The following is a 23900-nucleotide window of genomic DNA, read 5'->3' as shown; positions in this document are numbered from 1 at the left end:
CCCCCACTCTACCTTTCAAGTAAAATAAATAAATCTTTTTTTTTTTTTTTTAAAAAAAGCTAGTGTGGAATTTCCAGAGTTGTAAAAAATAGCTGTGGTGAATTTCTTCACTAGAATTGTTCTTTCTATGTTAGCTGCTTTCCATGCAAAAACTAGAGTAATTTAAAAATTTCTCTTCTTTTTGACAAGCTTTGCACTCAGGTACGCTGAAAGGAACTGCTCTAGTGCTTTATTTTAAATACTGATAGTTATTTTTATGATATATTTAAAGATAAAATTTTATGAACATGGTAAAAAGAATATTTTTAGATACTAAGGAGTTTTTGCTTATGTAGGTGACAGATCTATCGATAGTTACCATACTACAAATAAAAATAAAATTTGGATATTTATTAACTCATGAAATAACAATAATCCTATCAATTAACAGATAATATTTTTTTAGATTAAAAATACCATGAAATAATATTAAAACACAGGGCTGGCGCCGTAGCACCCTAGGTTAATCCTCCGCCTGTGGTGCCGGCATCCCATATGGGCTCCGGTTCTAGTCCCGGTTGCTCCTCTTCCAGTCCAGCTCTCTGCTGTGGCCCGGGAGGGCAGTGGAGGATGGCCCAAGTGCTTGGGCCCTGCACCCGCATGGGAGACCAGGAGGAAGCACCTGGCTCCTGGCTTCGGATCGGCACAGTGCTGGCCGTTGCAGCCATTAGGGGAGTGAACCAATGGAAGAAAGACCTTTCTCTCTGTCTCTCTCTCTCTCACTGTCTGTAGTTCTACCTGTCAAATAAATAAATAAAATCTTAAAAAATAATATTAAAACACAAAATAATTTAGAAATGCTTTACATTTTCTCAACTCTCATATCTGTCTGCCTTAACTAAACAAGACAGCCAGATTCTCTTACCTGCTTCTGCACTGAATGTTGTATTATGTTGTTTTGGTTGAACTAGATGAAGAAAAGCCAACCTCATGAAGATACAGCATTGCAAAAGGAGTATTCCCCAAATACTCTGGAAGAACCTAGGATCTCTTCAGGATTCTTCTGATTGTGCTTTGCAAATCACTGTGTTGGATAGACATGCTGAAATATTTACAAATAAAATTTTAGGATCTAGTCTGTAATTTGTGTTAAAGTACTGCAAAATATATGACCGTGTGTATATGGCTGCTGATTCTCGTTATTTGTGATACTTACATTCTATAAGGTCACTTCAAGCAATAAATTTGTAAATATTGAGCCAATGCTCCCAGTCGAAATCCACAGTTTCCTGTAAGCCTCTGATATGTTACCTTAAAATGATCAATATATAAACTTTGTTTTCTGTGTTTAAAGAACCTTACTTTGTATTTCATAAAATAATGAACCACATGCGGTATTTATCTATAATAAAACACCAGCTGAGGGAGGTTTAGCAATTTCCTAACCCCGCTAAGTAACATGACCATATATTTCTTTGGTTTTTTAGCCTCACAATAATGCTCTCTTTTAAAAAGATTTATTTATTTATTTGAAAGAGTTAGAGAGAGAGAGAGAGAGAGAGAGGTCTTCCATCTGCTGGTTCACTCCCCAACTGGCCACATTGGTCAGAGCTGCACAGATCTGAAGCCAGGAGCTTCTTCCGGGTCTTCCACGTGGGTGCAGGGGCCTAAGCACTTGGGCCACATTCTACTGCTTTCTCAGGCCATAGCAGAGAGCTGGATAGGAAGTGGAGGAGCTGGGACTCAAACAAGCGCCCTTTTTGGATGCCAGCAGTGGCTTTACCCACTGCGCCACAACGCCAGCCCCACAACAATGCTTTTCTGAAGTCAGTCCTCCTTTCATGAATCCACAAATTTAGCTGCTTTTCCATATCGTCCATAATTTAATCACATGCTAAAGATGTTATTTTAGCTCTTTCCAGAGCTCCATGTTGTTGATTTAACACTGAATTCACAGCCAGCAGTAATAACCCCTGCCTGACGGAAGCTTATTTATTCCATAAGGCACAACACAGCTTCTGGCTCTTAGGAACACTGGACAGCACATCAACAGTATGATTTAGAGACACTTTAAACAGAGAAACTGCCACCAAAAGGCACAAGAGCAAGGCACTAAACAGATAGTGAACAGGACACTTGCTCACACTGTAAGAGATGAAGCAAGAGGGCAGAGCATCGCCCTATCCATCCTCAGCTGCAAACACTGAGTGTCTGCTGACTGGATTTGTTTGCCACTCTGCAGGTCCATGAGTGACCATGAAAGCACTACAAGTATTGGTTTGGGGGTTAAAGATAAATTTTAGCAAGCAGTCAATCTGCAAGCACGGAAGCTGCAAATAAAGATCAACTATATAGATAACCACACACATATATACCCCACACACATATCCACACACATATGTGTGTGCATGTGTGCACATCCATGTTGTTTAAATGATGGGCAGAAAAATTTGAGAGTGGATGACAGGTATACGGGGGTTCATTCTCTTTAACGTTTGAAATGGTCCATAATAGTAATTTTCAAAAAGCAGTTTATTTTTGCATTGGATTTTCATTTCCACTTTCCTCAACTTTTTCTTACTAGCATGTGAAAGTCTATAGGTGCCAAAGGTTAAGTTAAAGTGACTTTATGGTACAAACAGCTATCCACTACCAACCCAACATACCCACAAATCCTCCTAGGGCATGGGGGTGGGGTTACTTATCCAGTAATTACTCCCTACTGGGACAGTGAACAGACAGAGTTGTAAGGTCAATAGCTCTTTCTCTGAGTGGATTTCTGGAAAATTATCCCAGAGGCAATGGAATTAAACCCTCTATTATTCTGAGAGGTCACCGAGCCCAGACCAGCTCACTCCATGGAAGTATGAAGTATTATGCGTGGCTTTGGCCAAAAGGAACCCAGATTCTAGCTCAAGAGTAGATTCTAGTCACTTTCCAGCCTGGGCTAAAGTAATCCAGAGAAAGGGCTCCAGCCTACCAATTCTTGGAAGATCCATCACTGTCCAACTAATCTTCATATTTTCTCTTGAGTCTAGGACCCGAAAAAGCTTGATGTTTTTAAAGATCCAGCAGAAGGAAGGCACCTCATATTTTAGAGGCTGAAGTGTCTTGCTACATTTGGATCCAACATCAGTGTTTCTACCAGAGCTTCGGATCTCATCCCTTCCCTTCTCAGAAAGCTCATGCCACAGCCATCTCCTCTCTCTTCTGTATCTTCAGACTTCTCTTTCTCATAACTCTTCCCCATCAGCATATGTACACTCCCAAGTCTATATAAAAATCTTTCCTACATCTTAGATAATTCTCTGGATGCCATCAGATCATTCCCTTTCAAAGCTTATTAGAGGTATATGCATTTAAATTCTCTATTGCTTTTTACACCCAGTGCTTGAATGTTGCTGTGTAATGCATCACCCCCAAACTTGAGACTTAAGACAAGAATTATATGTTACTCATGATTGGGTAGGTAAGGAATCTGGGTAAGGCTCACTGGGCAATTTTGCTGTCTCACATGGCATTTTCTGGGGTCACTAGTATCTAGTCAGTTGGCTGCGTTGGTCAGGAGGGTCCAAAACAGATTCTTTTACATGCCTAGCACTTTGGTGGGGATGTCTAGAAAGTTGGGTTCAGCTACACTGTTCTCTTTCTCTCTCCCTTCTCTCCTTTCTCTCTCTCTTCCATGTCCCCTGAGGCCCTCTCTACTTGTTCTCTCTAGAGGAGCACTCAGACTTCTTACCTGGCTGCTGAGGCTTGGCAGGCAAGCAGCATCAGTTCCCTGCATTCTGCAGGGAAGTTGATTTACAGGGGCCCACCAGAACCAAGAGTAGGGGTTTGTTCGGATGTTGAAAGTGATTCCTAATAGGAGCAGTACGTTATAATCTACCACCCCAAGCACTTCTCGGACCACTGCCACCTGGGCACACTTCCTACTTCACTGAACTGACAACCTCCAAGGTAAAGAAGACCTCTTAGTCGTTAAACCCAACGGATACACGGCAGCACTGGCTTTGCTTGCTTTCTCCGAGTTGACCACTAACTCCTTCCTAAAAGTCTCCTTTCCTGGCTTCTGTATACCACCTTTCCTGGTTTGCCTTTCACTTTTCTGGCTGCTTTGAAGTCTCTGAGGTGACTCATTTCGTATACTCTACCTTTAACTATTGGGCTTTGATACCAGTTCTGCTATCTGGTCATATCGTCTACATCCATAGCCTTATCTATCATTTATCTGTTGGTGATCCTCAATATATATCTTCATCCCATTCTTCTGTTCTAGTCCTGCAGATGCTCTGTCCTCTGCCTGGCTGTTCTACAAATACCTCAAACATGGGCAAAGCTGAATTCACCTCCCTTAAATCTGCTCTCTTTCTTGTCTTTGCTCTCCTGCATTTACCATCCATCCAGGTGACCAAAGCAGAAACTTGGAAATCATCCTTAAGTCTATCATCTCTCTTATTCCCCTGCATATACTTTGTCACCAACCCCTGACTATTTAATCTGCTAAAAAGTATTTCCATTTATCTACTTCTCTCCATCCTAGATATTAGACTGGGCAGAGGGAAGGAGTTTTGGTCTGTCATTCTGGTCTATAAACTGAATAGGGATTATAGTTTACTGTAATAACCTCAAATACTTCTTTCCTTTAAGGCAGAGGTAATCCACAAATATCAGGATAGGGGACATTTAACAAGTGAAGGTCTTCATGAGGAGAGTCATTCAGAATGGTGGCAGTGGAATTCTGATAGTCTACAACATGAAGCAATTTCAGCTCATGAGAAGACCCAAGTGAGGTCTTATCAAGTTTCTCATACCTGCAAACATGTAACCCTAAAAGCATTATCACATATAGATTACATGATTGTATAAACTGCCTGTATCAAGTCAAATCATCTGAATGAAACATGTAGATCCTGAGAACAATTTCTACCTCACCACCAGGATGTTCTTATTGAATATACCCATGGGTATACCTACAATACTCTTGACATTGCTTTAATTCACATTCATGGTTTTTCATATATACTACTGAAACAGTCTCATAAATTTTCTTCCTGCTTCTAGTTACTATTTATTATAAAACCCCCACCCCTCACACACACACACACACACACACACACACAAAGACATTTACATTGATTCCAGAATTACCCTTAAGAATATAGCTTTAAGATACTTGAATGATTGCAATTAACAGAAATACAACTTGAACTTGGGCAAAAGAGGGAGTTTATTGGAAGCCTCACAAAATCACAGTTAGGTGGGCCTCAAGGACAGGTAAGACCAGAAGTTTCTGGCAATACAGCTCCCAGCTATGCCATGAAGGGGGACACAATATTATCTCCCAGTTAAGTTATAAACAAATCGATGAGAAGGATTCTGATAATCCTGATCTACATCACATGGCCACACCTCAATCAATCAAATCAACTGTGGCCAGGGAGACATGCTACTAGGATTGGGAGTCCCTACTAGAACTGCATGACTGAACAGAAGAGGAGCAGCACACCTAAATAAAACAGAAGGTTTTGTTTCCAGAGGAAGGCAGAGATGAGAGAAAGACAGACAAATAATCAAACAATAAAAGTGTAACAAGTGTCCTGTATTCTCTACTTTAATTGATGATAGTGCCACACTCGGTGCAATCCTCCAAGCAAATGTCAGAGTCCTGGAACTTCTCTCATAGCAGGGACTGCCAGTTGTCCCTCAGTGTCTGCTCCCCCCTTCTCCCTTCCTTGGATTTCCTTCTGGGAACACGGAAGGAATAGCTGGACTTTTATCTTGTGCCCTGATAACACGTGTCACACAGTGGAGATGAGGGGACAGTAAGGCCTTTGAGATTTAACATGGAAAATAAGTGAATTTCTACTGCATTTGACTCGTTGTTATTTTGGATCAATGACCAATCACTGCTAAACCCAATCCTAACTGGTACCCGCCTCTTGCTCCCATCTAACCAAGGCAAAACCAATACTGACCTTTAGTGTAGGTTAGAACCAAACCACCAGAGTTTGAGTCTTGGCTCTATCAATTACTATCTTTGTTCAGCAGATTGCTCTCTATGTTCCTGTTTCCTCATGCCTAAAATGAGAATAATGATATTATCTATCCCACAGGCTGGTTGTGAGGATTAAGTAAGATCATTCATGTGAGCACTCAGAATACTATCTGGCATATGTTAGTGTGCAATGAGCTTTGCCTACAGCTTTCAAGGCCTGCTGATTTCATCTACAAGATCTTAAGAGGACTATCCCTTCCATCACAGCCCAAGTGCCATTTTACTTCCCTCCGGTGAGTCCTGGCTCCAGGCTCATTCCTCCACAGTGGCTCAGCCTGACCTTTCTAGAACACAAGATCTGACCAGGCCGCTCCAACTTGAAATCCCTCAGTGGCACAACCTTTCCTACAGAATGAGCCTTAATTCCTTAGCCTAGTGATAAAGGCCCTTTTGGATGAGGACCTGACGCTTTCCTGGGCTCTCCTCCTGCTACTGCTCCATGATGCCCCACACCCCAAACGGAACTGTTCTCTACCATCATCTCCCTAACTGCCTTGAACATGTCAGCCACTCCGTCCCCTTTGTCCTGAACCCTTTCCTCCCTTGGTTGCTGTGGACCCACACTCTCTGGGTTTTCCTCCTATCTCCCTGGCCATTCATCTTCCATCGTTTTCATGAACTTCTCACTCTTCAACTCCTCTGTGTCAGGGTTCCCTAGGGTTATATCCTTAGCCCATTTCACATTGCACCACATGTGCTGTTCCTTAGTGAGAGCATCTACTTTCTCTTTTTTTTAAAGATTTATTTTATTCATTTGGAAGGCAGAATCAAATAGAGTGAAAGAGAGAGACAGGGCCGTCGCCGCAGCTCACTAGGCTAATCCTCCGCCTTGCGGCACCGGCACACTGGGTTCTAGTACCGGTTGGGGCGCCGGATTCTGTCCCGGTTGCCCCTCTTCCAGGCCAGCTCTCTGCTGTGGCCAGGGAGTGCAGTGGAGGATGGCCCAAGTACTTGGGCCCTGAACCCCATGGGAGACCAGGATAAGTACCTGGCTCCTGCCATCGGATCAGCGTGGTGCACCGGCCGCAGCACGCCAGCCGCGGCAGCCATTGGAGGGTGAACCAACGGCAAAAAGGAAGACCTTTCTCTCTGTCTCTCTCACTGTCCACTCTGCCTGTCAAAAAAAAAAAAAAAAAAAAAGAAAAGAAAAGAAAAGAAAAGAAAAGAAAAGAGATACAGAGATCTTCCATCTGCTGCTTTATTCTCCAAACGGCTACACTGGCCAGGGCTGGGCCAGACCAAAGCCAGAAGCCAGGAGCTTCACTCAGGTCTCCCATGTTGGTGCACAGGCCCAAGGACTTGGGCCATCTTCCACTGCTTTCCCAAGTGCATTAGGAGGGAGCAGCTGGGACTCGAACCAGAGCCCATAAGGGATGCTGGTGTTGCAGGCAGTAGCTTAACCCATTATTCCACGATGCTGGCTCCTACTTTTTCTTAAAAAAATATTTTATTATTTGATGGGGTTGAGAGGGAAGACAGAGATCTTCTATCTGTTGGGTCACCTCCCAACTGGTGGCTATCGCTGGGGCTGAGCCAGGCCAAAGCTAGGAGTCTGAAGCTCCAACTGTGTCTCCTGCACGAGTGGCAGGCGCCCAAGAACTTGGACCATCTACTGCTGTTTTCCCAGCAGCATTAGCAGGGAGCTGGATGAGAAGCAGAGCAGCAGGGACTGAATCAGCCCTCAGATATGGGATGTTGGCATTGCAAATGGTGGTTTAATCCACTCTGCCACACGCTGGCCCTGGTGTCTACCTTTAAGCTCCACTACATGCTCATACCTCCCAGATCTTCACCCCGACCTCTCTCTGAAGTTTTGGTTTTATACAACCTGACAGATCACCTCAACCTCTGCATGTCAAAAACTGAACTCATCTTCTGTGGGGAGCAAACCGGACTAGACTGAGTTACTGGAATTAAGACTTATTCTATGCATCTGCTCTCCCACAATATGGCGCTGGGAGAGGAGTAAACAGCTTCCGCACAGCTGCCTCCAGTTCAACCAATTAACTGTAGGACTTGCTCCTGATTGGAGAGCAGCGTACTCGGCGTGTGGGCAGCCGAGTTGGGATTGGCGGAGGAGGACTATAAAGGAGGAGAGAGACGGCATGCACCAGGAACATCTAAGGGGAACATCTAAGGGAACCCGTGCAGCCCCCGAGAAAGCCGGCCGGCGGTGTGCCGCTCCCCTGCGGAAGTGGGGAATGCGGCCAGGGGGAACTGCCCTTCCACGGAGGTGGAAGGGATAGTAGCCAACCCGGGAAGAACCAGCAGCCAACCCGGGGAGGGCCGAGCGGACGAAGGAACAGCGCAGGGTCCTGTGTTGCTCCTCCACGAAGAGGGGGAGCGACATAATGGTGCCGTGACTTGGATATGAAGCCTAGGCAGGGTTTAGTGTCGTTCCCCCATGAAGACGGGGAGCGACAATCTTCTACACCCCAAACCTGCTTCTCTTCTTTGCTCTGAATCTGTTGGTGACACCTCCACCACATAAGCCCTGAACACTTCATCCTCCATGTCTAAGAAATCACCAAATCCTGACCATTCAGTAACTTTCTAGTCTGTCTTCTTACCACAGTCACTTCCATTGCCCTGTTTCTGGTTCTCATCCTCTCCAGCACGGGCACTCAATTGTCTCCTCCCTGCCTCCTGTCGGTCAAGCCTCCAGACCATCTGGCAACCTTTAGCCTACCTCCAGTGATAACTGTATCATGTCTCTTCCCTGCTTGAAACTCTTCACTGGTTCCTACTGCCCAGACAAAATTGTTCTGTTCACCATAGTTGTTAAATACCTACATATACTGGGGCCTATGAAAAATAATGCAATATTGAGGGGCCAGTGCTATGGTATAGAAGGTTAAGGCTCCACCTGCAGTGCTGGCATCCCATATGGGTGCTGGTTCAAGTCCCAGCTGTTCCACTTCGGATCTAGCTCCCTGCTAACATGCCTGGAAAAGTAGCGGAGGATGGCCCAAGTGTTTGGGCCCCTGTAACCATGTGGGAGACCCAGAAGAATTTCCTAGCTCCTGACTTTGGCCTGGCCCAGCCCTGGCCATTGTGGCCATTTGGAGACTGAACCAGAAGATGGAAGTTTCTCTCTCTCTTTCTCTCTCTCTCTCTCCCCCTTCCCTTTTCTCTCTGTATCTCTATCTTTCAAATAAATAAATATTGTTAAAAATGCAATATTGAAATGTCTCCCAAGTGCAACAGCATTGTGGTACTAGTTAGCTAAGCTGCTGCCTGCAAAGCCCAATCCTATATTGGAGCACTGGTTTATGTCTCAGCTGCTCTGCTTCAGATTCAGCTTCCTGCTGATGCGTCTCGGAAGCAGCAGAAGACGGCCAAAGTCCTTGGGCTCTTGCCACCCATTTACCCATGTGGAAGACCCAGACGGAGCTCTGGGTTCCTGGCTTCAGCCTGTCCCAGTCCTGGCCATTGAGGCTATTTGAAGAGTAAAGCAGCAGATTCTCTCTCTGGGTGTGTTTCTCACCCCCCCCCCAAGTGTGTGTGTGTGTGTCACTCTCCCCTTCAAATAAAAATAAATTAAAAAAAAAAGACTCCTATCTTTTAAAGAATTTACCATTTATCAGGGAAGACAGCTATAAAAACACATTTGAATAACACTGTGTAGTAATCACTGAAGTAGACATGTTCTCAGAAAATTATATGACCACAGGACTGAGTTCCTTAAGACAGGACTGTTTTGATAATCTTCGTATCCCCAACAGCTGATACCAGGTCTGATTCACTGGAAAGTTTCACCTGCACTTTATAAAAAATTGCTCATAATTTCAGCCATGGAAAGCCAAGGCAAAAAATGTCCTACATGAAGGATGTCAGTGGGTGAGACCCCAGTAGAAAGAGGTGGTCATCAAAGAAGGATGTACTTTTCTCTGAAGGGAGGAGAGATCTTCCACTTTGCTTATGGCCTTGTCTAAATAGTGATGGAGTTTGTGGATTCAAAAGGCTTTCACAGCCTAGGCAGCTCATGTCAAGAGCCTCAGGTGGTCACTGACATCATACATAAGAGTGTTAATTGTTAAAATAACAATAGGAGTCTCTGTGCACTAACTTCCTATGCAAGACCTCTGTCCTCAAAGAGTTGTATTATAACAATGTATCATCCTTGGGTGTTTAGTTAAAGTTAATTAGGTTTCTAAAAAAAAAAGTGAAATTAACTTCAAGATGGAATGACTTTGAACAGCCCTTGTCTAGACTGTTGAGGAAGAGTTTTTTGTTTTGTTTTTGTTTTGTATTTCTTTTTTACCGTTCAAATTGTTGAACTCTTTATTTAGTATAGAATTAGTCTTTTATGTATAGTTATTCAAAAATGGATCTCAGTGGAGAATGGGACTGGGAATGGGAGAGGGAGGAGGAGGGGTGGGAGAGCAGGTATGGTGGAAATAATCACTATATGCCTAAAGTTGTACTTATTATTAAATACATGAAGTCTGTATTCCTTAAATGAAAAGTTTCTTTGGGAAGAACAATGGAAAGAAAAGAAAATTTGGGTGTAAGAGCCTGCAAAATGTAAAAAAAAAAAAAAAAACAAAAAACAAACATAGCTTACATATAAAATGTATGCAATCTACAGATTTTGTTTGGAGCCAGATTAGAAGAAACCAAATAAATAAGTTTTATTGGTGGGCCTGCACTATGGTGTGGCAGGTAAAGCCACCGCCTGCAGTGCTGGCATCCCATATCGGCGCCAGTTTGAGACCCAGCTGCTCATCTTCCAATCCAGCTCTTTGCTGTGGCCTGGGAAAGCAGTAGAAGATTGCCCAAGTCCTTGGGCCCCTGCACCCATGTGGGAAGACCCAGAGGAAGCTCCTAGCTCCTGGCTTTAGATTGGCGCAGCTCCGGCCGTTGCAGCCAATTGGGGAGTGAACCAGCAAATGGAAGACCTCCCTCTCTCTCTCTCTGCCTCTCCTTCTCTGTCTGTGTTACTCTGACTTTCAAATAAATAAATAAATCTTTTTTTAAAAAAAATGACAAAATCTTTCAAGGTTTCGTAGCAATTAAATGACTCAATGAAACTGTTTGATATGATGCATGATGTCTCAAAAAAGTCAGCTTTGCTTCTCTCCTCACTGCTTTCATTCCATCTATGGGGGCACTGCAAGAGAAACAGTTGGTGAAGTGCTTTGGGAATTAGAAGCCAAACATCTGAAGAGCTGGAAATAGACTCAGCATCATTTATCTTCTTTTCCTGGTATTGACAGTATGCCTAGAACGCCAGGAATGGCAATGCTCCAAGATTAGTGGGACAAAGGGAATGAAATCACAGCCCTAATTTCTGCGGCCAGGAGAGCAAAACCGACAGACAAAAGCAGGGACTCTTGGCTGGAATAGGGCGAGGCTTTCCCTCTGGGCTTGAATCCTTCTGCAATATCGCCACCTAGTGGCTTTATAGCTTCCCTTTAGTTCCTGAAGCAGTTTGCACTGAAAGTTTAAGGAAACAGCCCCTCTGTTAACTGCTCCAAGTTGGTCACATCCTTCCTCACATCCTGGAAAATGACATGTGCTCAAACCCTGTTATAGCACTGCTCACTGTATTAGAACTGGTTACCTGTAAACATTCATTTATTCACCCACCAAACTGACTTTCACAAGTTCCATGCCTAAGATTTACACTGAGTTAGGTATAGGAGTCACAATAGTAAACAAGAACAACTGAGCATGTTAACAAAGAATTAGCCAGGGTATGGTGTGGCCATGCAGTGGGTTAAGCCACCATCTGCAGTGCCGGCATCCCAAGGTCTACCCCAATTCCCATCCAGCTTCCTGCTAATGCACCTGGGAAAGCAACAGAAGATGAACAAAGTACTTGGGCACCTACCACCCAGTGGGAGACCTGGATGGATTTCCTGGCTCTTGGCTTCAGCCTGGCCCAGCCACAGCCATTGTGGTCATTTGGGGAGTAATGCCTATGTCACTCTTTCAAATAAATTTCTAAAAAATCCTTTTAAAAAAGAATTACTTGGGGCCGACATTGTGGCATACCAGGTAAAGTCACCACCTGAGACACTGGCATTCCATATGGGCACTGGTTCATGTCCTGGCTGCTCCACTTCTGATACAGCTCCATGAAAATGGCCTGGGAAAAGTAACAGAAAATGGTCCAGGTATCTGAACTGATCTATCTATCTGCTAGTTCACTTCCCAAATCATCCCAATGGCTAGGGTTGGGCCAATCTGAAGCTAGGAGCCCGAAACTCCATTCAGGTCTTCCATGTGTCAGGAGCCCAAATACTCTGGCCATCTTCTGCTATTTTCCCAGGCACATTAGCAAGGAGCTGGATCAGAAGAGGAGCAGTAGTGACTTGAACCAGCACCCATATGGGATACTGGTGTCATACGCAGCAGCTTAACCCCGCTGCACAACACTGGCCCAGACTCCACTCATATAACTCTCTCTTAGCCCTTGGGGGTTCTCACTGTTTGATCCCTGCCTCTACTGTAACTCTGCACCCTCCACACCAAATGTGAGTGATCTTCCTTTAATGTTATTTTTAAATTTTGTTATGTTCATTTTATTTAAGAGAGAGAAAAGAGGTAGGTCTTCCAATTGCTGGTTTACTCGCCAAATGCCCACAACAGCTAGGGCTAGGCCAGGCCAACACCAGGAGCCATGGACTTAATCTGGTCTCCCACGTGGGTGGCAAAGACCCAAGTACCTGAGCCATCACCTGCTGCTTTCCAGGGTGAGCATTAACAGGAAACCTCAATCAGAAGTGGGGCTGGGACTCAAATCCAGGCACTCTGATATGGAATGTGGGTATCCCAAGCAACATCTTAACTACTGTACCAAATGCCTGCCACTCCACTTAATTGTCTGTCTCAAATATAGACCCCCAAACACTCTATATGATTCTAACATGATGGAGACATGGTGGCATTTCCAAGATGCTACCAGATTCTGAAGGTGAAGGACAGAAACAAAGCAATTGCAGGAAGCATTCAGAAAGATTTTACCCTTAGATTAATTAATTAATTAATCTGAGAGACAGAAAGATACACAGAGATAGAGAGTGGTCTCTCATCGCTGGCTCAAATATCTGTAAAGGCTGGGTCTAGGCCAGAATGGAAACCTAGAGCCAAGAACCCAAGCCAGGTCTCCCACATGGGTGGCAAGGACCCAATTACTTGAGGCACTTGAGGCATTGCTTCCCGGGGTCTTTGTCAGCAGGAAACTGGAGTCAGGAGATAGAGCCAGGTATTAAAACCAGGTACTCTGATATGGGATTTAGGCATCTTAATCAGTATTTTAACTGCTGGATTAACACCTACTCCCCTATCCCCCCAAAATATTTTATTCTGACGATACTTAGATGGTCTTCAGGCTTTATGCATTAGGTATCTGGATTCATGGCTGGACTCATAGATTAGAAATGTGGCTGCCTTTTGGTAAACACTCAGTAGATGTGCTCTGAAATTTTGATGCATTATCTCATTTAACCTTCGCACCAAACCTGTGTTGTAGGTAGGTATTCCCACATTACAGATAAAGATAATAGGGCTAGAGAGGTTAAGTCAGTCACCCAGGGTCATACAGCTAGTAAGCAGGTATGTCGTTTGAACATAAATTGTCTGACATCACATCTTGGGTTTTTGACAACTATGATATACTATTTCTCCTCCTCCTCATTATTTTATGATCATTACATAGTCTCTGGCTTTCTCCCAGTGGTAAGCATGAGATATCTCAATGGGCTCTATTACATTTAACTGCTTCCTATCACCCATTTTCTCCAACAAACCTACTTTCACCTGTTCTTGTAGAACCAGTGCAAAACTCAAGCAACTGGGGCCGGTGCTGTGGCGCAGCAGGTTAATGCCCGAAGCACCAGCATCTCATATGGGCGCCAGTTCAAGACCCAGCTGCTCCACTTCTGATCCAGCTCTCTGCTATGGCCTGGGAAAGCAGTAGGAGATGGCTCAAGTCCTTGGGCCCCTGCACCAGCGTGGGAGACCTGCAAGAAGCCCCTGGATCCTGGCTTTGGATCGGTGCAGCTCCAGCCTTTGCGGCCAATTGGGGAGTGAACCAGCAGATGGAAGGCCTCTCTCTCTCTCTCTGCCTCTCCTCTCTCTGTGTAACTCTGACTTTCAAATAAATAAATAAATCTTTAAAAAAAAACTCAAGCAACTATAAAATCCAATCTCATTTTATGAATAGTTTGCTAGCATGAATTTTATTACTACTTTTTACTTACAAAAAACATGCACACACTTCTGGTAGTTTAAATCAAGATGTATAGCTGAATAAATAATTAAATAGTTCAGGATCTTATTTTTAAAGGAGGTACAACTTCTGTAGACAGAAGTTTTATTTACATACTGGATAACTTCTCTTTCAACTACTGCTCCTATTGTCCACTCTGCAATCTCTGTGGCCAAAGAGCCCTCAGCAGCAGCTAGGCTGCTAACTGCATTTTTTTTACGCCTTGCTCCTTTTGCTCCACTCCTTCTGTTAACCAAACTTCCCACCTCTGTTTGGGTTACTATTACTCCTAATAAATCGATCCAAAATTTAGTGGCATAAAACAACCACTTTATTTTTCTATCAGATTCTGTGCTTCAAAAAATGAAACAGGATACAGCAGGGATGGCTTCTTTCTGCCCCATAATGGCTAAGGGTTTATAATCAGCAAGAGGTATCCCAGGCCAGCATTGTGGCACAGTGGGTTATCCACTTCTTGTGATGCCAGCATCCTCTATGAGTGCTGTTTCAAGTCCCAGCTGCTCCACTTCCCATCTAGCTCCCTGCTAATGTGCCTGGGAAAGCAGTGGAGGATGGTCCAAATGCTTGGGCCCCTGCCACCAACAAGGGAGATTCAGATGGAGTTCCAGGATCCTGGCTTTGATCTGGTCCAGTGTGGCCATTTGGGGAGTGAACCAGAAGATGGAAGGTGTAACTCTGCCTTTCAAATACACACACACACACACACACACACACACACATATTGCAAAAGAGGTGCTTTGATTTATAGGCTACTAGTTGACATTGGTTATTAGTTGGAACCTCAGCTAGGACTGAGATCAGAGGAACTATAGGCAGTCTCACCATAGGCCTGAGCTTTCCCACAGCACGGCAGCCTCAGGGTAGCTGGCTTCCCATGGGGTCGCTCAGGGCTCTAAAGGTGAATATCCCTGCAAGTAAGGCAGCTCTGCATTGTCTCTTAAGGCCTAGCTTCAGAAATCAGTATCATTCGCCTCTATTCTATCGGTTAGCACAAAGCCTGCCTGATTCAAAGCAAAGGGGACATCTGACCATACTCCTCAATGAAAAGGTGGCAAGGTCATGATACAGAAGAGAGTGGAGGATGGGCATTACTGTCACAGCCATATTTGCAAACTACAATCTGCCACCTTTTCCAACATATTTCTCTTGCTTAAGTATTTGTGGGGACTTCCAAATGTTCACAGGAACATGGAATTAAAAGTTTACTTCTGTGAAAAAAAATGAAATCCATGTACAGTATTTTCATTATATGCATTTTCCACAAATTTTAAGACCCTTTTATGCATGAATTTCAAATCTTTGCACCTAATAAACTTATCTTTCAATTCAATTTTTCCAGAAACATTTTAAGTGCCCTCATAGTATGTTTTGATTTTTTTGAAAGGAAAAACCACCTCGGGAAACTAATATTTTACCGGAGGCTTCTAAGCTCTCTTATTTATTTATTTATTTTTTTTAAGATTTATTTATTTACTTGAGAGGCAGAGTTACAGAGAGAGGGAGAGACAGAGAGAGAGAGGTCTTCCACCCGCTGGTTCACTCCCCAAATGGCCGAAACAGCCGGAACTGAGTCAATCTGAAGCCAGGAGCCAGGAGCTTCTGCAGAGTCTCCCATGTGGGTGCAGGGACCCAAGCACTTGGACCATCTTCTACTGCTTTCTCAGGCCATAGCAGAGAGCTGGATCAGAAGTGGAGCAGCTGGGGCTCAAACCAGCACCCATATGGAATCCCGGTGCCAGAGGCAGATGCTTAACCTATTGTGCTACAGTGCTAGCCCTCCCAAGCCCTTTTAGAATGTAAACCAAATATTTTCATTCACAACCAGCCCCGAGCTTTCCCATTCAGCATATCTAACCATTTTTCTGTGATAAATGGCTCCCAACAGAGAGGAAACTTCATCTCCTAAGGCTGTTGGACCCTGCACTGATCACTCTGAGGTGAAAAACAACCAGTGACACACAGGAGCTGGCCTGGCTTTCACAGCTGGGACTTGGTGTCAGACCACCAACATCAGACATGACCATCATGACCGAGCACAATGCAAGACCACTGCAGAATTACTCCTAAAGAGATAAAATATAGCCTTTGACCAAACCACAAAAATGACTGGCTAACAACGACTGTCACTAGTTTACCAAGTAGCCTCCTAGTCTTTCCACATCTAGATAACATTCATTAAAGCAGCCGATCCTAGAATTACACCTATTTCCTAACAGTATCCAGTCTGGAGCAAAGCCTCACTTCTTTAAATCCTCCTCCAAATCCCCTAAGACAGTTTTGAATACTAGAACAAGTCACCTCTCACGCCTGTGAGCTAAACTCCAGTCCCCCTACCCACACCAGTGTGTATTCTCCCTAAATGCGATGTACTAATAAACACAGCTTCTTTCAGCCACCAAGCGTGCTCCTGGTGGTCTTTGGCTAGAGGGCATGGACAATCCCCCTAAGAACTCTGAAATTTCAGAACCTATCTGAAGTCATTTTCTGTTTCCTGAAGCCCAGCTTTGTGTCAGACTTTGGCTTTGAACCTCCTCACTGCAATTTTGGAATTATAGCCATATCTAGCATAATGTCATTTTGGCCAACAATAGACTACATAGACAACAATGGTCCCATAAGTTAGAATGAAGCTGAAAAATCCTTATCACCTAGTGATGTTGTAGCCACAGTAGCACAATGCACTACTCACAGATTTGTGGTGATGCTAATGTAAACAAACCTACTGTGCAGCCAGCCAGTATGCACTATCTATAATTCTTGCCAAGAAACAAGTATGCTACTGGCTTGTGTGTTTACTATATTTTTCCTTGTTATTTTACAGTGTATTCCTTCAACTTACATGAGTGTTAAAAATTGATTATAGAGCTGTATACTGTGTCACACTAGCAGCCTCAAACATTTCATGTTTGCTGCATCTCCAGATTGCCTTCTTTTCTCTTGTGCTTGATTTACTCTTGGGTTGTTTCTTTCATTTTCGCACTGGTAGCAGTACACTATGCCATGCCTGTATCTAGAGATATGTGTATATCAAGTCTAGGTGTGAAGTAGGCTCCAACATCTAGATTTTTCTAAGTACACTCTATGATATCTGTACATTGATGAAATAACCTAACAACACAGTTCTCAGAATATACATCAGTCCCAAAGTGATGCAGCACTATGTATAAATTCCTTAGCTCACCAGAAGCTATTAAAATTCCCCTACAGTCAAAAGTATGTATTTATACAGGGTCTGGTTCTCCACGTTTCTTCATCAACATCTAATAAAGGACAGAAATGTTATCTTGATAACAGTGGCAAGTTGTCCTGTCCCCAGCAGTTACAGAACATAAGGGCAACTTGGCTTCAGACATTCAGGGTGCTTAGGCCTCTGGCCATAGGAAAAGTAATAGGTATACACAGGACATCTGGCTCATCAGCGTAAATTCTAGGACATATTTCTGTTTCTCTTCATACTAAGAGGATTCATTTTTCTCCCAATTTTATTTTGTAAAGAAAAATATTATGCTAATTATGATAATCACCCTCCTCCCCCCCAACACACACAATTTTCATTTGCTTGATGTAAAGACTCTTGTCTTCAGATAAATTGTTCTGGGGGCCAGCACTGTGGTGGGCAGGTTAAGCCACAGCTTTGGAGGCCAGAGTTCTAGATCAGAGTGCCAGTTCAAGTCCTGACTGCTCCACTTCTGATCCAGCTCCTTACTAATGTGCCTGGGAAGGCAGCCAATGATGGCTCAAGTACTTGGGCCCCTGCCACTCCCATGTGAGATTCAAATGGAGTTCCTGGCTCCTGGTTTCAACCTGGCTGTTACAGCCACTTAAGGAGTGAATCAGCAAATGGAAGATCCCTCTCTCTCTCTCTCTCTGTAGTTCTGCCTTTCAAATTAAAAAAAAAAATAAGAGGGGCCGGTGCCATGGCTCACTTGGTAAATCCTCTGCCTGCGGTGCCGGTATCCCATATGGGCATCGGGTTCTAGTCCCGGCTGCTCCTCTTCCAGTCCAGCTCTCTGCTGTGGCCCGAGAAGGCAGTGGAGGATGGCCCAAGTGCTTGGGCGCCTGCACCCACGTGGGAGACCAGGAAAAGCACCTGGCTCCTGGCTTCAGATTGGCGCAGCACACCGGCTGAAGCAGCCATTTGAGGGGGTGAACCAATGGAAGGAAAACCTTTCTCTCTGTCTCTCTCTCTCTCTCACTGTCTAACTCTGCCTGTCTAATAAAAAAAATTATTTAAAAAAACTGTTCCAAATAAAACACTGGCTTCTACAGCCTGGTACTAAAGTTCCAAACCAGAAACACATCCCACCCCCAACACACTTCAAGTTAGAGACATATTCTGACTTAGAGCTGTTTAAGAAATTAGCTGTAGGGGCCTCCGCCTGCAGGGTCGGCATCCCATATGGGCACCGGTTCTAGTCCCGGCTGCTCCACTTCCAATCCAGCTCTCTGCTATGGCCTGGGAAAGCATCAGAAGATGGCCCAAGTCCTTGGGCCCCTGCACCCGCGTGGGAGACCTGGAAGAAGCTCCTGGCTCCTGGCTTTGGATCAGTGCAGCTCCGGCCGTTGCAGCCAATTGGGGAGTGAATCATTGGATGGAAGACCTCTCTTTCTCTCTCTCTCTCTCTACCTCTCTCTCTCTCTCTCTCCTTCTCTCTGTGTAACTCTGACTTTCAAATAAATAAATATTTTTAAAAGAAATTAGCTGTAGTAAGCAGAAAATCTGGATTGAAAAGAATCCTATCTGAACTTGAATTTTGGAAATAATCATGTGTCTTGCTTCAAAACACACAGAATCAGCAGACCTGGGACTCAAACCCAGGCTCTCTAGTATGGGATGCAGGTGATCCCACCAGAGCGTCTTATCCACTCTGCCAAACACCCAGCCCAGATAACAAACTTCTAAAACATCCAGGGCATCGGTCATCCTGACATCTTGCTGACCCCTTCGATGGCTTAGTAGACACAGGTCAGTCTGTTTGGACATTTTTTGTTGTTTTTTCATATGTGTATACTCGTAGACATTTTTGTTGTTTTATGTGTGTCTCTGCATGTTTGGTTCTGGGTTTCATTTGTTTCGTTTTGTAGCCAGACTGGGGATATTTAAAATGCAGCACCGGCGGGAGTCTAGAATAATTAGTGACATTTCTGAAAACACTCACTTACCTTTTTTCAGGTCCTGTGAGGGTGTTGAGGGTGGGTATGGCTGTGAACTGCTTCCCAACAGCAGACTTGTTAAGGTCAATCCTTAAGGCCTCATATTCAGCTCTGACACAGCAGGATCTCTGATTTTGTGTTCAAGAGTAAATAAAATGATTCTTCTGAGGAGGGAGGGGTTTTATTTAAGGTGGGGAAAATGCCTATCATACCTCTAAATTTTTTTAAAGACTTTATTTATTTGAGAGGTACAGTTACAGATAGAGAGAAGGAGAGACAGAGAAAAAGGCATTCCATCAGCTGGTTCACTCCCCAAATGGCCACAAGGGCTGGAGCTGGGCCAATCTGAAGCCAGGAGCCAGGAAATTCTTCTGGGTCTCCCATGTGGGTGCAGGGGCCCAAGCACTTGGGACATCTTCTACTGCTTTCCCAGAACACAGCAGAGAGCTGGATCAGAAGAGGAGCAGCCAGACCAGAACTGGTGCCCATATGGCATGCCAGTGCTGTAGGAAGAGGTATGGCCTACTGCGCCACAGTACCGGCCCCTCATATCTCTCAATATCAACCTTTTGTACTAATTTTTCTTGTCAGTTCAATTGTCACAACTGTCTTATTTTACCTTGAAATGTTATTTATTACCAGAAATTAGGAAATCCTATTTTTTGATTGTTGATAACACAAATGGGAGTGTGAAGTCCACTGTAAATAACTAGTTACTTGAATTATAAATTAGCAAGAGATTTGGTTAGAAAATAGCTTCTTTATGTTTTTAAACAGTTTATGGTATAAGGCCACCTGACACAACTGAAGAAAAAACAGTTTTGCTTTGTTTAGTTCACATCATCCTTGCTAGACCATCTAAAATATGCAAATAAACAGCAAAAAGTCTATTTTATAAAAGACTTAAGCATAAGACTGGAAACAGTGTAATTAGAAGAAAACAGGGCCGGCGCCGCGGCTCACTAGGCTAATCCTCCGCCTAGCGGTGCCGGCACACCGGGTTCTAGTCCCGGTCGGGGCGCCGGATTCTGTCCCGGTTGCCCCTCTTCCAGGCCAGCCCTCTGCTGTGGCCAGGGAGTGCAGTGGAGGATGGCCCAGGTGCTTGGGCCCTGCACCCCATGGGAGACCAGGAAAAGCACCTGGCTCCTGGCTCCTGCCACCGGATCAGCGCAGTGCGCCGGCCGCAGCGCGCTGGCCGCGGCGGCCATTGGAGGGTGAACCAACGGCAAAGGAAGACCTTTCTCTCTGTCTCTCTCTCTCTCACTGTCCACTCTGCCTGTCCAAAAAAAAAAAAATAAAAAGAAAAATAAAAAAAAAAAAAGAAGAAGAAGAAGAAAACAGAGGGAAAACTAAATGACATTGGTCTGGGTAATCATTTTTTTTTTTTTAGATTTGACCCCAAAAGTTGAGGCAACAAATGGAAAAACAGATAAGTGGGCTCATATCAAACTAAACAGCACCTGCACAGCAAAGGAAACAACTAACAAAGTTAAGAGACAATCCACAGATTGGGAGAAAATATTTGCTAGCCATACATCTGATCAGGGGCCAATATCCAAAATATATAAGGAGGGGCCGGCATTGTGGCACAATGGGTTAATGCCCTGGCCTGAAGCACTGGCATCCCATATGGGCGCCGGTTCTAGTCCCAGCTGCTCCTCTTCTGATCCAGCTCTCTGCTGTGGCCTGGGATAGCAGAAGAAGATGGCCCAAGTCCTTGGGCCCCGGTACCCGCGTGGGAGACCTGGAAGAAGCTCCTGTTTTTGGATCGGCACAGCTCCGGCCGTTGCAGCTATCTGGGATTGAACCATGGGATGGAAGACCACTCTCTCTCTCTCTCTGCCTCTCCTCTCTCTATGTAACTCTGACTTTCGAATAAATAAATAAATCTTTTAAAAATAAACTCTTTAAAATATATATATAAGGAATGCAGTCAGCTCAATGCCAAAAAAAAAATCAAATAACTAAACCACAGGCAAAGGACTTGGAATAGACATTTCTCGAATGAGGATATATAAATGGGCAATAGATATGTGAAAAATTCTTAATAACATTAATCGTTATATAAATTTGAATTAAAATCACAATGAGGGATGGGAGTTTGGCCCAGCAATTAATAAATGGCTAGGACACCTACATCCCACATCAGAGCACCTGGGTTCAATTCCTGGCTCCAGCTCCTGACTCTCACTTCCTGCTAATACATACCCTGGGTGACACAAGTAATGGTTCAAATGATAGGACTCCTGCCACCCCCTTGGGAGATCTGGATTGTATTCCCAGCTCCAGTCTTCAGCCCTGGCCCATCCCCTGCTGTTGTAGGCATTTGGGAAGTGAACCAGCACATAGAAACTCTGTCTCGCTCCCTGAATAAATAAAATTTTTGAAGGACTACAATGAGATATCACCTCATACCTGTCAGAATGGCTACTATCAAAATAACAAAATAAGTGTTAGAGAAGATGTGGAGAAGAGTGAACACTTATACAGTGCTGATGAGACTATACATCAGTTCAGCCATTATGGAAAACTGTAGAGAGGTTCCTCAAAAAATGATAAATACAATTACCATAAGATCCAGCCATCTGACTTCTGTATATACATATCCAAAGGAAGTGAAATCAATATGTTGAAGAGATATCTGCACTCCCGTGTTCACTGCAGCATTATTACTGATAGCCAAGTTATGGAGTCAACCTAAGTGTCAATCAAGAGGAATCGATTAAAAGTGTGGTACGATGGATTAGTCTTCCTCCTTTAAGCAGAAGGAAAGTCTGTCACTTGCAGTAGGGGTGAACCTAGAGATTATGTGAAGTGAAATAAGGCAGGCACAGAAAGAGAAATACTGCATGTTCTCACTTCCATGTGGAATCTGACAGAGTTTAACTCATAGAAGCAGAGTGCAGACTGATGGTTACTAGATAAACTTCAAATGTTCACACCACAAAAAATAAGTATCTGAGGTGATGGCTATATTCATTAACTTGATTTAATTATCTCACAGCATACATATAACATCACTTTTATTCTGTAAATATGTATAATTACAATTTGCCAATATACAATAACATAACACAAATATAAAAATTTAGCATCTTCTATAGTGTCCAAAATACCCATTTTATTTCACGTCCACCATAACTGAATTCAGACATGCCTGACTTTTAGGAGTGTGCCTAGCCTTCCCTATACAACATATCTTTTCATGCTTATCAATGTCAGTTCTATTTAGACCAGTAGTTCTCCAAGTGTGGACCCATAACCAGAAGTATTAACTTCCCCTGGGAACTTATTACAAATGCAAATCTGGGGGTCTCTTCCAGACTAACTGAAAAAAAAAAAAAAAAAACCCACGGATGAGGCCCAGCAGTCCATGTTTTAAAAAGCCCTCTGGCTCCTTCTGAGGCACAAGGAAGTTTGAGAACCACTGACTCAACCTGTTTGCTTTACTGTTGTTTTCTTTCACTAACGAAGCAGCAAGTCTGATGATTCAGGAGCTTGAAAGGATTTGCTTAGGATTGCTGGTGTATGTGCAATTCTCTGTTGTGAGTTTGCTGGAAAACCACGTCAGTGGCACAGAAGTATTTCAAATGCTTAGAGAGCCTGTGAGTCCCACACTGTAGTCCTACTCACGGCCTGCGGGCTCCACTTTCCGGGGAGGCCTTGTTCTTGCATAACACCGACTCTCCCAGGCACGTCCTGGCAGTGCCACTGTGATGGGCAAACGTTCTCATCGGGAATACACGAGTTTCTCTGAGAAGCTGCACCTGGATTAAACAGAGAGAGGACATAACAGGAGGAAAGCTGTAAAGGTTTGCCCTGTTTATCTTCCAAAGATATGTTAAATCAACACAACCTTAGAGCCATCCCAGACTCCACCCTCAAGTGAGTTTGGTGGCCTCCAGTAGGATTTCATAACACATCTTTTTCTCCTTGTTTTCTAACTGCCTGTGTCCAAACTGAGGTAGCCACTGGCACGCTGTAATGCAAAAGGTCGAGGATCAAGGCTAATTACTTTCCTCAGCCACATCACCCGTGCAGCACGCTGTACTAAACAGGTACTGTATTAGTATGTGTCAAGGGAATCAATCCCCTCATCAGTAGCAGAATCTGTTTTTAAGAACCCAGGTGTCACACCCGGCCGACAACATGTTTGTGCTCGATTTTAGCCCCCGTTTGTCTGCTCGCCGCCTCCCCCATGCAACACGCCAAGCCCCCAGTCATAAGTAACCAGAAAATTCCCTCTCACGCCTACAACCACGTCATCAACGGTCGCCGCCGGGTCCGCCAATCCCGTAGTTCCCCCGTACTCATCTTCCTTCACTTCCGTTCCCGTCTCCCGGCGAGGCTGGAGGCAGGACGTACACCTAGGGAGTGCCATGGCCCTCCGCCTCGGCCGCTCGTACGGTGGTGGCGGACAGTCCCTGCCGTACAGCTTCGGCGATCAACGGCGGCGGCGGCGGTGGCCAGACC

The 23900-nt window shown here is 44.3% G+C and overlaps 1 long non-coding RNA gene across 5 annotated transcripts; it reads right to left on the bottom strand.

Moving 5' to 3' along the window:
* Positions 1-35: 35 nt before the first annotated feature.
* Positions 36-23812, bottom strand: LOC149119698 (uncharacterized). 5 transcript variants are annotated; one of them, XR_016228127.1, is made up of 6 exons: positions 23683-23812; positions 23061-23194; positions 21997-22124; positions 19437-19555; positions 905-1081; positions 40-777 (listed from the first exon to the last, which is right to left on the bottom strand). It is a non-coding gene; the product is annotated as an uncharacterized LOC149119698 (long non-coding RNA). The 5 variants fall into 5 exon arrangements; XR_016228125.1 differs by having other exon boundaries at positions 23677-23808; XR_016228128.1 differs by lacking the exon at positions 19437-19555 and having other exon boundaries at positions 36-777.
* Positions 23813-23900: the final 88 nt, after the last annotated feature.

Source organism: Oryctolagus cuniculus, chromosome X (assembly GCF_051225735.1).
Source record: "Oryctolagus cuniculus isolate XC-2025 breed Fujian yellow rabbit chromosome X, ASM5122573v1, whole genome shotgun sequence".
Classification (NCBI taxonomy): Eukaryota; Metazoa; Chordata; class Mammalia; order Lagomorpha; family Leporidae; genus Oryctolagus; species Oryctolagus cuniculus.
The sequence above is the reverse complement of the archived record's forward strand: the minus strand, read 5'-3'. Positions and strand labels throughout refer to the sequence as shown.